Raw genomic sequence first — 13844 nt, 5'->3', positions numbered from 1 at the left:
TTGGAACGGACTCAGCATCTTGGCTGGAACTGGAGCTCGGAGCAGGCTCAGCATCTTGGCTGGAACTGGAACTTGGAACGGACTCAGCATCTTGGCTGATCCTGGAACTCGGAACGGACTCAGCATCTTGGCTAGCACTGGAACTCAGAGCGAACTCCGCATCTTGGCTGGAACTGGAACTCTGAACAGGAGCTGAACCGGGACTGGGACCCGGACTGGCATCAAAGTCTTGACTGGAACAGGAACTCTGAACAGGAGTTGAACCGGGACTGGGACCCGGACTGGAATCAGAGTCTTGACTGGAACAGGAACTCGAGGCACCATCTGCCTCCTGGCAGGGACAGAACTTTAACTGAGGCTTGGCAGCAAACAGCCTTTGGACAGGAATCTGAGGCTTGATCTGAAGCGCCACTCAAACTGGCCTTAGGAGCTTGATTGGAGGTGCCCTCTGGACTGGAAGCGGAGGCTCCACCAGAACCACCCTTCGGACTGGCACCGGAGGCTTGGTTAGAAGCCCCCCTCAAACTGGACTCAGTGGCTTGACTGGATAGGTCACTTGGACAAGAACCGGAGGCTCGACCCAAAGTGCCACTTGCATAGGCCTCGGAGACTCCGTCAGAATGTTAATAATAATGAAATATAATGAGAAACTGTTGAGCAGTGTGAAGTTCCTATGGTCAAAGAGTTAAGGCAAACGAGATATGAGTCACAAGCCTGTGAAAGCAATAAGGGAGTCATAGAATTAACCTTGAGAAGCAGCCTGGTGCAAAGCGGAGACAGGAGACTGTGTAAAAGGGGGGAGGGGAGAAAAGTCTGTGCTGGACAGAAAGAATGTGTTTGTAGATAAGAAATGTGAAAACAAGCTTCAAAGAGAGAGGGTTGATGACGTGCACACATTGGGTGCAGTGTTAATATAAGTGTATTTAAACTGAGGGAGAGATAGGTATCTTAAGCAAAGCAAGAGCAAAGCTGAGCAAGCATATATTTCTGTATTACTGCTAAGCAAATATATATCTCTGTATTATTGCTAAAAATATAGATTTTGCTTCCAGCTGGGTGTTCCCCCGCTGCCTCTGTTCGACGGAGAACAGTTGATAAAAATAAAAATTTTTTGATTATTCTTTTTATAACAGGTGTCAGTTTCTTTGTTTACACACATATAGGGTGTAAATCAACAAATTGGCGACCTGCGGCAGGACGCGGCTGCTGTCGTTTGGATTAAGTTTTTGGATTTGTTATCGTGTGACTTTCTTTCCTATGATTTCCAGAAATGGCCAGCCTGGATTGAGTAGGTTATAGACTGTCAGTCAGCTGAACCGTGAGTATATCTTGAAGCAAAGTCTTTTGAAAAATTGCTTCTTTATTTTTATTCTTGTATTTTCATTATTTATATTATTGTTTGCTGTGTATTTTGCTAGCTTAGGCATTGTTTGTTATTATATCATGAGACCTTTTCAGTCTAAGAACAAACCTTCCCCTAAACCCGCTGCAGAGGGTCAGGGAGAAACATCTATCACTCCTTATGTTTTGTATGTAGATAGCCGAAAGAATTGCTCACCCCTTGTGCATGTTAAAGATACTTTTCCCTTTGAAGCACCCGTTATTCAAAAGGTCTGTGAGAAATGGGCAGGATATGCAACTAAAGACCCATTCCTGGCATGGCCAGGCACGGGATCTTTTGCTCGTCCCCAAATATTGTCAGTTCAAAAGTACATTCAACAGCACAAAAAGGGTAAATCCCTTCAGAAACATCTGCATGTCCTTAATCTCTTTATGGTAACAGCAGATTTGTTTCACTCTGATAAAATGAAAATAGATACACAAGCACGTGAAACCGCACGCATGCAGGCAAACGAGGACAGCCATAAGCTGCCCCCACCTTATCAAACTTCGCTGACTACACATCTTTTCTATCCCTTTACATGAGGATTCTCGTGATCTTACCTCCTTTGTTTTTCAAAACCAAGCATACCGCTGGACGCGTATGCCTCAGGGTTTTACTGATAGCCCTATTGTCTTTTCAAAACAGCTCATGTCTGATCTCACTGACTTCATTTCACTTTTACCTTCAAATGTTTCCCTGTTTGTCTATGTTGATGATATTTTATTATCTGCGCCAACTCGAGAATTGGTGTATCAAATATACACTTGATCTTTTTCTTTTACTGTATCTCTCGGTATAAGTGCAACAGATCAAATGTCAGCTAGCCTCTCCAGTAGTTACTTTCCCTCGGTCAACAAATTGGCAAAGATAGACACATGTTAGACAAAGAATTGTTAACTAATGTACAGGCTGTCACAATGCCCACTTGTCTCAAATCCCTAAGATCCATTCTTGGTTTACTAAACTATTGCAGACATTGGATACCAAATTATTCAGCACAAATTATGCCTCTTTACTCTTATCTCCAAGTACCTGCTGGTTTCTGTTCACATACCCCAATTGTTCTTACCCCTGAGCACCAATCTCTGTTACCTCCATCATTGCTACTATTTCTGCTTGTGATCCCTTATCCACTGTTGATCCATCTCAGCCCGTGCATGTCTGGGTTACTGACCATACAAATACTTGGGCTGCTTTTATCAATCAAGAAAATGATCTGACTTTCCCAGTCTGCTTTTTGTCAGGGACTTTCTCAGCAGTTTGAAAGGGGTTTTCCTCCCTTTTCCAAACATTTAGTTGCGGTTTGTGCTGCCATTTCCAAATGGAGATCTATTATGCCACATTCATCTATCATTCTTCACACCCAACATTCAGTTCATCATATGATGTCTGCTAGTCAGGCCGCACTCACTAGTACCCGGTATGGAAAATATCAGGCTATTTTACTAGGTCAAGATATTACTACAAACCAGTAACAGAGCAACAGTCAAAACAATTAGCATTGTTGTTTCACCCCCCTCAGTACTGTTAACTCATCCCGACACTAAGCCACCGTGGCTCACTTTACAGTTTACCCCCGGTGGAGGGAGGATTTATATGGTTTACAGATGGTGCCAGCCATGAAGGTATTTCTGCACTTGCAGCATTACAAATCAACACTGATTTAAAAATAGTACAGAAACACCAACTACTGTGTCCACCTCAGCACACAGCACAGCATGCAGAATTACTAGCAGTTATAACCGCCATACAACACACGCCGCGGCAAACGTCAGCTACAATATATTCTGACAGTTTCTTATGTATTAGCTCATTGCAGTACCATCTCCTGAATGGCAACGTAGAGGTTTTATTACATCTAATGGTAAAACTTTACAGCACCTCCGTTATTGGGAATTGCGTTTTGATTTACTTCAGGCTCGTGAGGCTTTAGGGGTTAAGACAGCTTTTATTTGGGTCCCTGCACATACAGGAGCTAACAGTTTTGAAGCCCGTGGTAATCAGCTTGCTGATACAGCGGCTACGGAAGTTGTTAGTTCTCAGGCTATTCCCTTATGCATGGTTGTTACACGCACTGGTAAAAGTACTGCCCAGACTATTTTACCCCCCACACCATTGGAGCAAGCAATCTGGAAAAATACAGGGTGTATCTCTACTTCTACCGGATGGATACATCCTTCTGGAAAAGTTTGTTTGTCCACAGCTGAAGCTATTACTAAACTTACTGCAATACATGGTGAGCACCATGATTCTATTTCAGCTTTGGTTGATTCTTTATCTTTACTGTATTGGAACCCCAATCTTAGAGAATTGGCGGAATCTATTGTTAAAACATGTCTTTCTTGTGCTGTGACCATTCCCCGTAGAGGTCCAGCCATACCCACGGGATGCTTGCCTACTCCAACAGGACCAGGTATTGAATGGCATATTGACTTTACTGATATGATTCACCCCATTCAAGGTAAACGCTATATCCTTTTATGGGTCGATGCTTTCTCAAGATGGGTGGAAGCATTTCCCTGTACTAAGGAGACAGCTCATGTGGTTGTACAATCTTTAATTCGACATATCATGCCAGCACATGGTTGTCCACATAAAATTGTTTCAGATAATGGTTCACATTTTAATAATGTACTTATGCAGGAATTGCAGACTATCTTGAATATTACTCACCTCAAGGTGTCAGTATATAGCCCGACCTCTAATGGTCTGGTTGAACGATACAATGGTATACTGAAAACTAAATTGAGAACATTGTTGCATGACTTGGAGTCTGTGGCTCCACATAATAAGTACAATTGGTATGATCTACTTCCAGTGGCTCTCATGTCTATACGTAGCTCGCCACTGAGTAAATTGAAAATTTCACCTTTCAATTACAAACAGGCCGACATATGAGAACGCCTGTTGTTACTCCGTTGCATACGCCTCAAGTCTACTGGCAGCAATTGCAACCTGTTATGGAACTGGTTCAGTCTTTAGCTAACCCAACTCAGAAACAGTCTCGTTGGAACAGAGGTGATGATCTCTCTCTTTCCTTTTCCATAGGACAGCAGGTCTTTAAGAAAAAACTTCACTCACAAACCTGGAAGGATCCAGTTTATGTGGGACCATTCACTATCACTGATTTAACTCGCACAGCAGCCAAGTTGTCAGACCATACCACCTGGATACATCTATCTGATTTATGCAAGGCTCCTGATCCAGGACCACCTGAGCAAATAGAAACCACCATTGTACCCCCAGAAGGCATTGATTAACAACATCATCAGTGCAAAAGAATTATGAAGGTTTTTTGTAATCTGTCTGCTGGTAGGACTTATTATGGACTCATACATATGTTGAAAGAATTCAACATGCCTTAAAGACTCTTAATCTGACTAACTGTATTGGTTGCACTCCACGTCACTTCTGTAACTACCATTCCAGCACATGTTTCACCCTTATTCTATGATTACGTTGCAGGTCTTCATAACTGTTCAGTAATGGTACCTGCTATTTGGGTCAGGGTCAGGAGCACAGGCAATATTGATCAATGTTACTGGTCAACGCCTGCCTTCTTTATTTGCTCATACTATTCTGTACTAAACTATTGGTGTCTGATAAATTCTAGTTCACTTCAGGGTGAGAAACCTAATGTTTTATGTAATTATACTTATGACATACAATCCCGGAATTGGACGTGTTACCGGGATCCTATGTCATAAAATCAGACTGCAACATCTATGGCCTGTGCTAACAACCACTTGTACCGGACCCTGACAACCTCTACTGTTACCTCTACTAACCTTACTCTCACCCAATTTGACTTTCTTCTTTTATTATGTCATTAATGCCTCTTACCTGCAAAGCCATTCTGCTGTGCCTACTGCTTGTTCTTCAGGTAAGGAACCAAATAATCCTATTTTCCTTTTTCTCAAACATATGCTTTATATCATACCTAACTTCTCTACAGTCTTTACGGTTAGGGGATTATTTGTTACTGTGAAATATCCTGTACACTTATCTTCCATCATGTTATAAGTTCTGCCACTCTTGTTCAACTAAATTTATTTGATTTGATCATTCCATTAATGCCAATACATGGTTCTAATAGTCAGAAACGACGTAAAAGAGATGTTTCCAGTACCTCCTTTAGTGCTTTAACAGGAGGATGATCAAGCTTTACAATTAGCATTAGATTATATTAACAGTACATATCCTATGACCAAGAATGTCTAGATGCCTTGTCAGCCACTGGATGGATTCCATTTGAGGATCTGCCATTGCAGCTGAAATGGGTATGTCAATTAGACGCTTACAATCACTATTACATGTTGTAAACACATGAATTAGACATAGCTATAACAGCAATTCCAGAGGAAATTGATGATACAGCGCGATATGCAATGCACACACGCATGGCAGTTGATTTATGTTAGCCCAATCTGGAGGAGTATGCGGCATAGTGAATGATACATCATGTTGTTCAGTTATTAGAAATCAATCAATAATTGTTAAAAATGCAATGCAGCGCATTCTTTCTTTAGCAAGAATTCAAGTAAGTGATTATGAAGGGATATTGGACACGTCATGGTGGGGATACCATAAAAAATGGTTTGGAGGATTTAGGTCCATGGTTAAGAGGGATTGTGACTGGATGTATTGTTTTCATATGTGTTGCAGGACCTCTTATTATGTGTTTGCCTTGTTTACTTAGTTGCTGGAGACGAACATGTCAAGATTCATTGAAAATGACCATGGTAACTCAGATACAAAATATAATGCCTGACACCAGTGACTATGAACCAAACTGTCCTGGGTTACTGATGACTCCCGAAAGTTCTGTGGTTTGATAGAAAATGTTTGTCATTGCCCATGACGGCCTGAGGTGTTACCTATTTATAGGATGATGCCCAGTCTAACAGTGATGAAAACTATACCATGAAATTTTTTGGTGAGCTTGCTCTACAAGGTTCAAGGGAGGATTTGTTAATAAATAATGAATATAATGAGAAACTGTTGAGCAGTGTGAAGTTCCTAGGTCAAAGAGTAAGCAAACGAGATATGAGTCACAAGCCTGTGAAAGCATAAGGGAGTCATAGAATTAACCTTGAGAAGCAGCCTGGTGCAAAGCGGAGACAGGAGACTGTGTAAAAGGGGGAGGGGAGAAAAAGTTCTGTGCTGGACAGAAGAAAGAATGTGTTTGTAGATAAGAAATGTGAAAACAAGCTTCAAAGAGAGAGGGTTGATGACGTGCACCACATTGGGTGCAGTGTTAATATAAGTGTATTTAAACTGAGGGAGAGATAGTTATCTTAAGCAAAGCAAGAGCAAAGCTGAGCAAGCATATATTTCTGTATTACTGCTAAGCAAATATATATCTCTGTATTATTGCTAAAAATATAGATTTTGCTTCCAGCTGGGTGTTCCCCCGCTGCCTCTGTTCGACGGAGAACAGTGATTTAAAATAAAAAATTTTTGATTATTCTTTTTATAACAGGTGTCAGTTTCTTTGTTTACACACATATAGGGTGTAATCAACAAGAAGCACCCCCTCGGACTGGACTCAGGGGTTTCAAAGGGCGTGCCACTTGAATGAGGACTGGAGGCTCGGCCCAGAGCGCCACTCGAGCAGGATCAGAGGCTCAATCGAAAGCTTCCCTCCGAACTGGACTCGGAGGCTTAAGTGGAAGCGTACTTGAACTGGAAGTGGGGACTCGGTATGAAGCACCCCCTGGACTGGACTCAGGCGCCAAGGTGGCGGCACTACTTGGACTGGAATCAGAGGCTTGGTCCGACGTCTCACTCGGCCTGACCTCCGAGACTGCTGAGGAGCCCTGAGCAGAGAAATCCCACAGCGCCTTCTTTCGGCCTTAGCCTCAGGAGCTGGACTGGAACTGGAACTCTGACCCGGAGCTGGACCGGACCACTCATCCACCTCCTTGCCGCATGGGCCTCAGGAGTATTCCGCAGAGCTGGATCCAAGAGAAGTTGGAAGCGGTAAAGGAAGAGCTTCGTAGAGGGATCCATAGCAGAAACTGGGTCTTCAAAAAAACCCTCGCCCAGAAACGCGCTCTCTCTCCGCTGCTGCCTCAGGAGTATCTTTCAGGGCTGGATCAGACAAAAGTTGTACCCGGTAATCCTGGAGGGTCATTAACAAATCCAAAGAAAAAATCAGGTCGGAACTGGGATCTGAACTGGAATCAGGAGCTACACCGGGGTCGGAACCCGGATTGTCCATAGGGAATGAAGTCATGGGCAGGCAACCCACCTGGACCGATGATCTTGCCGGACTCATGGCCTTTGCATTCTGTTGCGTTCTCGAGGGCCTTGGCGTTCTGTCAGGTCCTCGAGGCAGGACTGGAGTTTGTGAGCCCTTGGGCCACTGCCGAGGAGCGGCAGCGGCAGGCAAGACCACCTCGGGACTGGAAACACAGAAGAGCAGTACTGGAACTCTGGACTGGAGTAGTACAAGGCAGGCAACTAGAACAGATGAGACAGGAACAGCTTCACCTGCACCTAGCCACCGTTCCTCTGGAGTTGAGCTCCGAAGTGCAGGTGGCCGGCAGGACTTGCAGGATAAGGCAGGAACTGAAGATCCAGAGGACCCACCCTGGGTCTGGGATACACAAAGGCAACAGGGCACGGAACTAGACTCAGACAGTGTGCTGCTGCACAGCCACTAGCAAGACCCAGAAGACAGACCAAGGAACCCAAGGCTTACAGAAGCTAGCAGAAGCAAGGACTAGGGCAGCAACACACTAGGCAGAATGGGGATCCGGGAATACCCACAGGGTAAACCCTCTAGCTAGGTGGAGACAGGATACAGGAATAAACACCCAGGAAATACACACTAGCCAGACAGATACAGGATTCAGGATAAACCCTCAGGATATACAAGCAGGGTAGGCACACAAGCTAGGCAAGGCAGGGTGCAGGGTAAAGAGAGCAAACCAGGAATAACAGGCCAAGGGTCTTGGGCAGGCAGCACAGCAAACAGAGTAACCAGGAAGAACAGGCCAAGGATCTGAAGCCACAGCCATTCCACACACTGACTAGGGAACCCACAAAGGCTGAGGCTTCGCATACAGACAGAGAACAAACCCGGACAAAGGCTTCACCCCAACCCAGGGTAAGCCAGGAACAGAGGCTTCACCCCAACACAGGGTAAGCCTGGAGCAGAGACTTCACCCCAAACACAGGGTAAGCCAGGAAGGACCCGCAGTCCACAGACAGAGGCTTCACCCCAACTCAGGGTAAGCCAGGAAGGACCCGCAGTCCACAGACAGACAGTGGCAGGGAAGACCCCCCCACGGAAGGACAACAGACACACAGACACAGAAAGAAGCTGGGCTGGAACCCAGAGAGAGGCTAAGCAGTAGTGCAGCAGACACTTACTAACCTGACCTGGCCTAAGAGCATAACACTTCTGCAAAGGCCCAGACTGCAAGCACAGCACTTCCTTATGAAGGCTCTCACTAATGAGTCACCAGCAGTAGGGCAGAAGCAGGAAGTACACAGACCCCAAAGAGAGGCTTGACACACATAGGAAGTGAGCCCACAGGAAAGACAAGCAGGAGCCATCTTGGAAGTTGGAACAGAGCCGGTGGCAGCCATCTTAGATGCTGGCTCCCCAGAGAGGCATAGCACACACAGGTGAGGTCTAGTGAAGTAATCAGCACACAGAGCCAGAGACAAGACTAACACAAAGACAGACAGAAGCCAGCAGAGCTGCTGGCCCCCAGAAATGAGGTAAGTCTGAGGGTGGTCACGGCCACAGAATTGACACAGGCTTTCTTCATGCCGACTACCCAGTCTTTACTAATGCCTGCCCTTCATGAGGAGATCTGGGCCATGCTCATGGAAGATAGGGAGGCTTCTGCAGATGCAGAGTGCTTAGACATTGAGGGCACTTGCACCAGCCATGCCATAGGCCCAACTGCCCAAGGAGACTTAATCTAAAGAAAGGTCTGGTGCAGCCCTCAACGTCGGGAGGAAATTTCTCTGGGGTCTGAAGGCAGACCTGTACATTACATTTCTTTGAAGGGGTGAACAAACGTGGATAAAGGTGAGCTGGTCGATATTGTGTATCTGGATTTTCAAAAGGCTTTGAAAACGTACCTCATGAAAGACTCCAGAAGAAATTGGAGAGTCATGGGATAGGAGGTAGTGTCCTATTGTGGATTAAAAAACTGGTTAAAAGATAGAAAACAGAGAGTAAGGTTAAATGGTCAGTATTCACAATGGAGAAGATTAGATAGTGGGGTTCCCCAGGGGTCTGTGGCTGGACCACTGTTTTAACATATTTATAAATGACCTAGAGATGGGAGTAACTAGTGAGGTAATTAAATTTGCTGATGACACAAAGTTATTTAAAGTTCTTAAATCGCAAAAATTCCAAGAGGACCTTACGAGATTGGGCATCCAAATGGCAGATGACGTTTAATGTGAGCAAGTGCAAAGTGATTTGTGTGGGAAAGAAGATCCCGAATTATAGTTATGTAATGCAAGGTTCCACATTAGGAGTCACCAACCAGGAAAGGGATCTAGGCATCATCGTTGATGATACGTTGAAACCCTCTGCTCAGTGTGCGGCGGCGGCGGCTAAGAAAGCAAATAGAAACATAGAAACATGATGGCAGATAAGGCCATATGACCCATCCAGTCTGCCCATCCTCTGTAACCCCTAATTCTTCCTATTCCTAAGCAATCCCACATGCTTAGCCCATGCCAGGGGCATAGCCAGACACCCAACGTTGAGTGGGCCTGGACCCAAGATGGGTGGGCAGAAGAACCCCTCCCTGTCCCACAGGTGATTTGGTCTTTCCTTGTCTCACCTGCATGCCATCTGCTATTTACAAGGTCTGCAGGAGGGACAGTTGTTGGGAGTTTTCAGCTGATGGGGCTTGGGAATCCCTGCCAGCCACACCATAGGTGTGCTGCTAACTGGGTGGGCCTGAGCCCAAAGTGGGTGGGTCTGGGCCCACTCAGGCCCACCCTTGGCTACGCCATGCTTTTCTAAATTCTGGAACAGTCGTCGACTCCACCACCGGGAGGCTATTCCACGCCTCCACCACTCTTTCTGTGAAATAATACTTCCTTAGGTTACTCCTAAGCCTATTCCCTCTTACCTTGTCATATGCCCCCTCATTCCAGAGCTCTCCTTCATTTGAAAAAGGCTCTCTTCCTGTACATAAATGCCCTTGAGATATTTAAAACGTTTCTATCATGTCTCCTCTCTCCCTCCTCTCTTCCAGAGTATACATGTTGAGGTTCATAAACCTGTCCCTATAATTTTTGCATTCAAGACCGCTTACTAATTTCGTAGCCGCCCTCTGGACTGACTCTATCCTGTTCATATCTTTCCGTAGGTACGGTCTCCAGAACTGCACGCAGTACTCCAAATGAGCCTCACCAGAGACTTATATAACGGCACTATCGCCTCCTTTTTCCTGCTGGTCATGCCTCTCTTTATGCCCCCAAACATCCTTCTGGCTTTGGCCGTCGCTTTTTTCTACCTGTTTAAAGCTTTAAGGTCATCAACACAATCACCCCCAACTCCCACTCTTCCTTCGCACACTGAAGCACTACACCCCCTATACTGTACCGTTCCCTCGGATTTTTGTGACCCAAGTGCATGACCCTGCATTTTTGGGATTAAATCTTAGTTGCCAAATATCGGTTCATTCCTCTAGCTTCGCTAGGTACTTCCTCATGTCATTCACACCCTCCAGGGTGTCCACCCTGTTGCAGAGTTAGTATCATCTGCAAAGAGACAAACCTTACCAAGACAGACCTTCCGCAATATCGCTCACAAAGATGTTAAAAAGAACCAGCCCTAGGACCGATCCCTGCGGTACTCCACTTACAACATCCTTTTCTTCAGAGCAAGCTCCATTTATCTCCACTCTCTGTCTTCTACCATTCAACCAATTTTTATCTAATCAGTTATCTAGGTCCCACACCAAGGGCACTCAATTTATTTATCAGTCGCCTGTGCGGAACTGTGTCAAAGGCTTTGCTGAAATCCAGTATAACCACATCAAGCGCCCCTCCCACAGTCAGATTCTCTGAAAAGACCTGCCACTCATGAAGCCATGCTGCCTCGGGTCCAGCATTCCATGTAGTTCAAGAAATGTCACAATCCTCCTCTTTAGCAGTGTTTCCATTAGCTTACTCACCACCGAGGTCAGACTGACAGGTCTGTAATTCCCTACCTCCTCCTTACTTCCACTCTTGTGCAAAGGAACCACATCTGCCCTTCTCCAGTCCACTGGCAAATAGAATGTTAGGTACTAGTAGGAAAGGAATGAAAAACAAAAATGAGGACGTTATATGCCTTTTTAATCGCTCCATGGTGCGACCACACCTCGAATATTGTGTTTAGTTCTGGTCATCGCATCTCAAAAAAAGATATAGTAGAATTAGAAAAAGTACAGAGAAGGGCGACGAAAATGATAAAAGGGGATGGGATGACTTCCGTATGAGGAAAGGCTAAAGCGGCTAGGGCTCTTCAGCTTGAAGAAAAGACAAATGAGTGGAGATAGGATAGAGGTCTATAAAATAATGAGTGGAGTGGAAGGGGTAGACGTGAATCACATGTTTACTCTCTCCAAAATACTAGGATTAGGGGGCACGCAATGAAGCTACAAAGTAGTAAATTTAAAATGAATCAGAGAAAATATTTCTTCACTCAATGTGTAATTAAACTCTGGAATTCGTTGCCAGAGAATTTAGTAAAAGCGGTTAGCTTAGCAGGGTTTAAAAAGGTTTGGATAGCTTCCTAAAGAAAGTCCATAAGCCATTATTAAAATAGACTTGGGGAAGTCTACTGCTTATTTCTGCGATAAGCAGCATAAAATGTATTGTACTGTTTGGGGATCTTGCCAGGTACTTGTGACCTGGATTGGCCACTGTTGGAAATAGGGTGCTGGGCTTGATGGACCTTTGGTCTGCCCCAGTATGGCATTTAGATTGTAAGCTCTTTGAGCAGGGACCGTCCTTCTATGTTTAAATTGTACAGCGCTGCGTAACCCTAGTAGCGCTTTAGAAATGCTAGTTAGTAGTAGTAGTATGTTCTTCAATGCATGACCATCAGTCTGGTAGGAAAGTGTACTTCCCATAAGGGTTGCTTTGCTCAGTCTAATTCAGGCCTTTTCTGGGAATGTGAGGAGGATCCACAGTACTCCTCTGTAGGGGTCCTATGATTTACCATATAACCCCTCCCCATCACAGAAAGGTGCAAGTTTCCTCTTGAGGCCATATCTTTTATGAGCTTTATACAGGAAATGGCAGAGCCCATTCCTTTCAAATTGAAGACTGAGGGTCAGCCTAGAGCTGCGTTGCTTACTAGTTTAGACTATGAGTCTCCACCTAGGCACCTCTGTCTGTCCATCTCATAAAGTTGACACTTTGTACAAAAGTCAGAAAGGTCCAGTTACCACACCATGCCTTGGTGGTTGAGTCTGCTTTCTAGAGAGCGCAGAGTTCAATGTCTTTTACCTCTGCTCTTCTGGGCAAGGTGGCCCGAACCCTAAACTTCATTGGGAGACAGCTTTATCAGGCCTCGATGCTTGTCAACCACATTCGGACCTATCAGCTCTAACTGCTATCTATTGAGGTGCAGGCTGTGCTCTTGTTCTCAGACTGTCTCCCTGTGGATAAGGCTGCTGAGTTCGCAACTGAACCAGAAACAGGTTTGTAGATAATATCTGACCAGAGACATCTTGATGTTTGACATTACATCCAGACTGTCCACTCTCATGTGGAAATGCACACATCTTCCTGGCTGCGTGTCTCGGATCTTGATATTCCCTACTGAGGAAATAATCATTTGGGGACAGGTGAAAGAAGTCACTGACCACATTAAGAATCACATAGACATAATAAAGTCCCTCTTTTGGCCACCTCTAGTTACATCTTCTTCTGGGAGGTCTTTGGGCAGGCCTAGAAGCAATAGTTACTATTCTCACGGTGTATATTTACCCCTTTTTCCCATACTCCTCAGCAGGCCTAGGTCGAATGCTTCCTTCCATGTCGACAGCGTACCCAGGAGGCCCTGTCTGATCCCCAGTCATAGCAGGGAACAAACTTTTGACTGCCTCCTGAAAAGCATAGGCCGCATTCGAAGTAGCAGTCTTGGAAGATCTGCCAGTAGGGAGGAAGTTGATTTTTTTTCCAGAGAAGGTGAGCCTTTGTAACCTCGGATTGGTGGGTTCTTCAGATAATACTAGCCTGGCTACATTGGCAAAGGAGACCACCAACTTGCCTGCAAAGACCTTCATACCTCAGCTTACTACACAAAGAGGATTATTTGAATGCTAGACTTGATTACTGTAATATAATTTATTTATGTTGTCCCAGTTTCCAGATGAAAAAATTACAGTCTTTATAAAATACTGTAATTAGACTTCTTTGTCATGCCTATCGTTATGACCGCCCCTCTCCTTTTTTGAATTCCCACCATTGGCTCCCTGTC

This window comes from Microcaecilia unicolor, chromosome 4 (genome assembly GCF_901765095.1).
Source record: "Microcaecilia unicolor chromosome 4, aMicUni1.1, whole genome shotgun sequence".
NCBI lineage: Eukaryota > Metazoa > Chordata > Amphibia > Gymnophiona > Siphonopidae > Microcaecilia > Microcaecilia unicolor.
The sequence above is the reverse complement of the archived record's forward strand: the minus strand, read 5'-3'. Positions refer to the sequence as shown.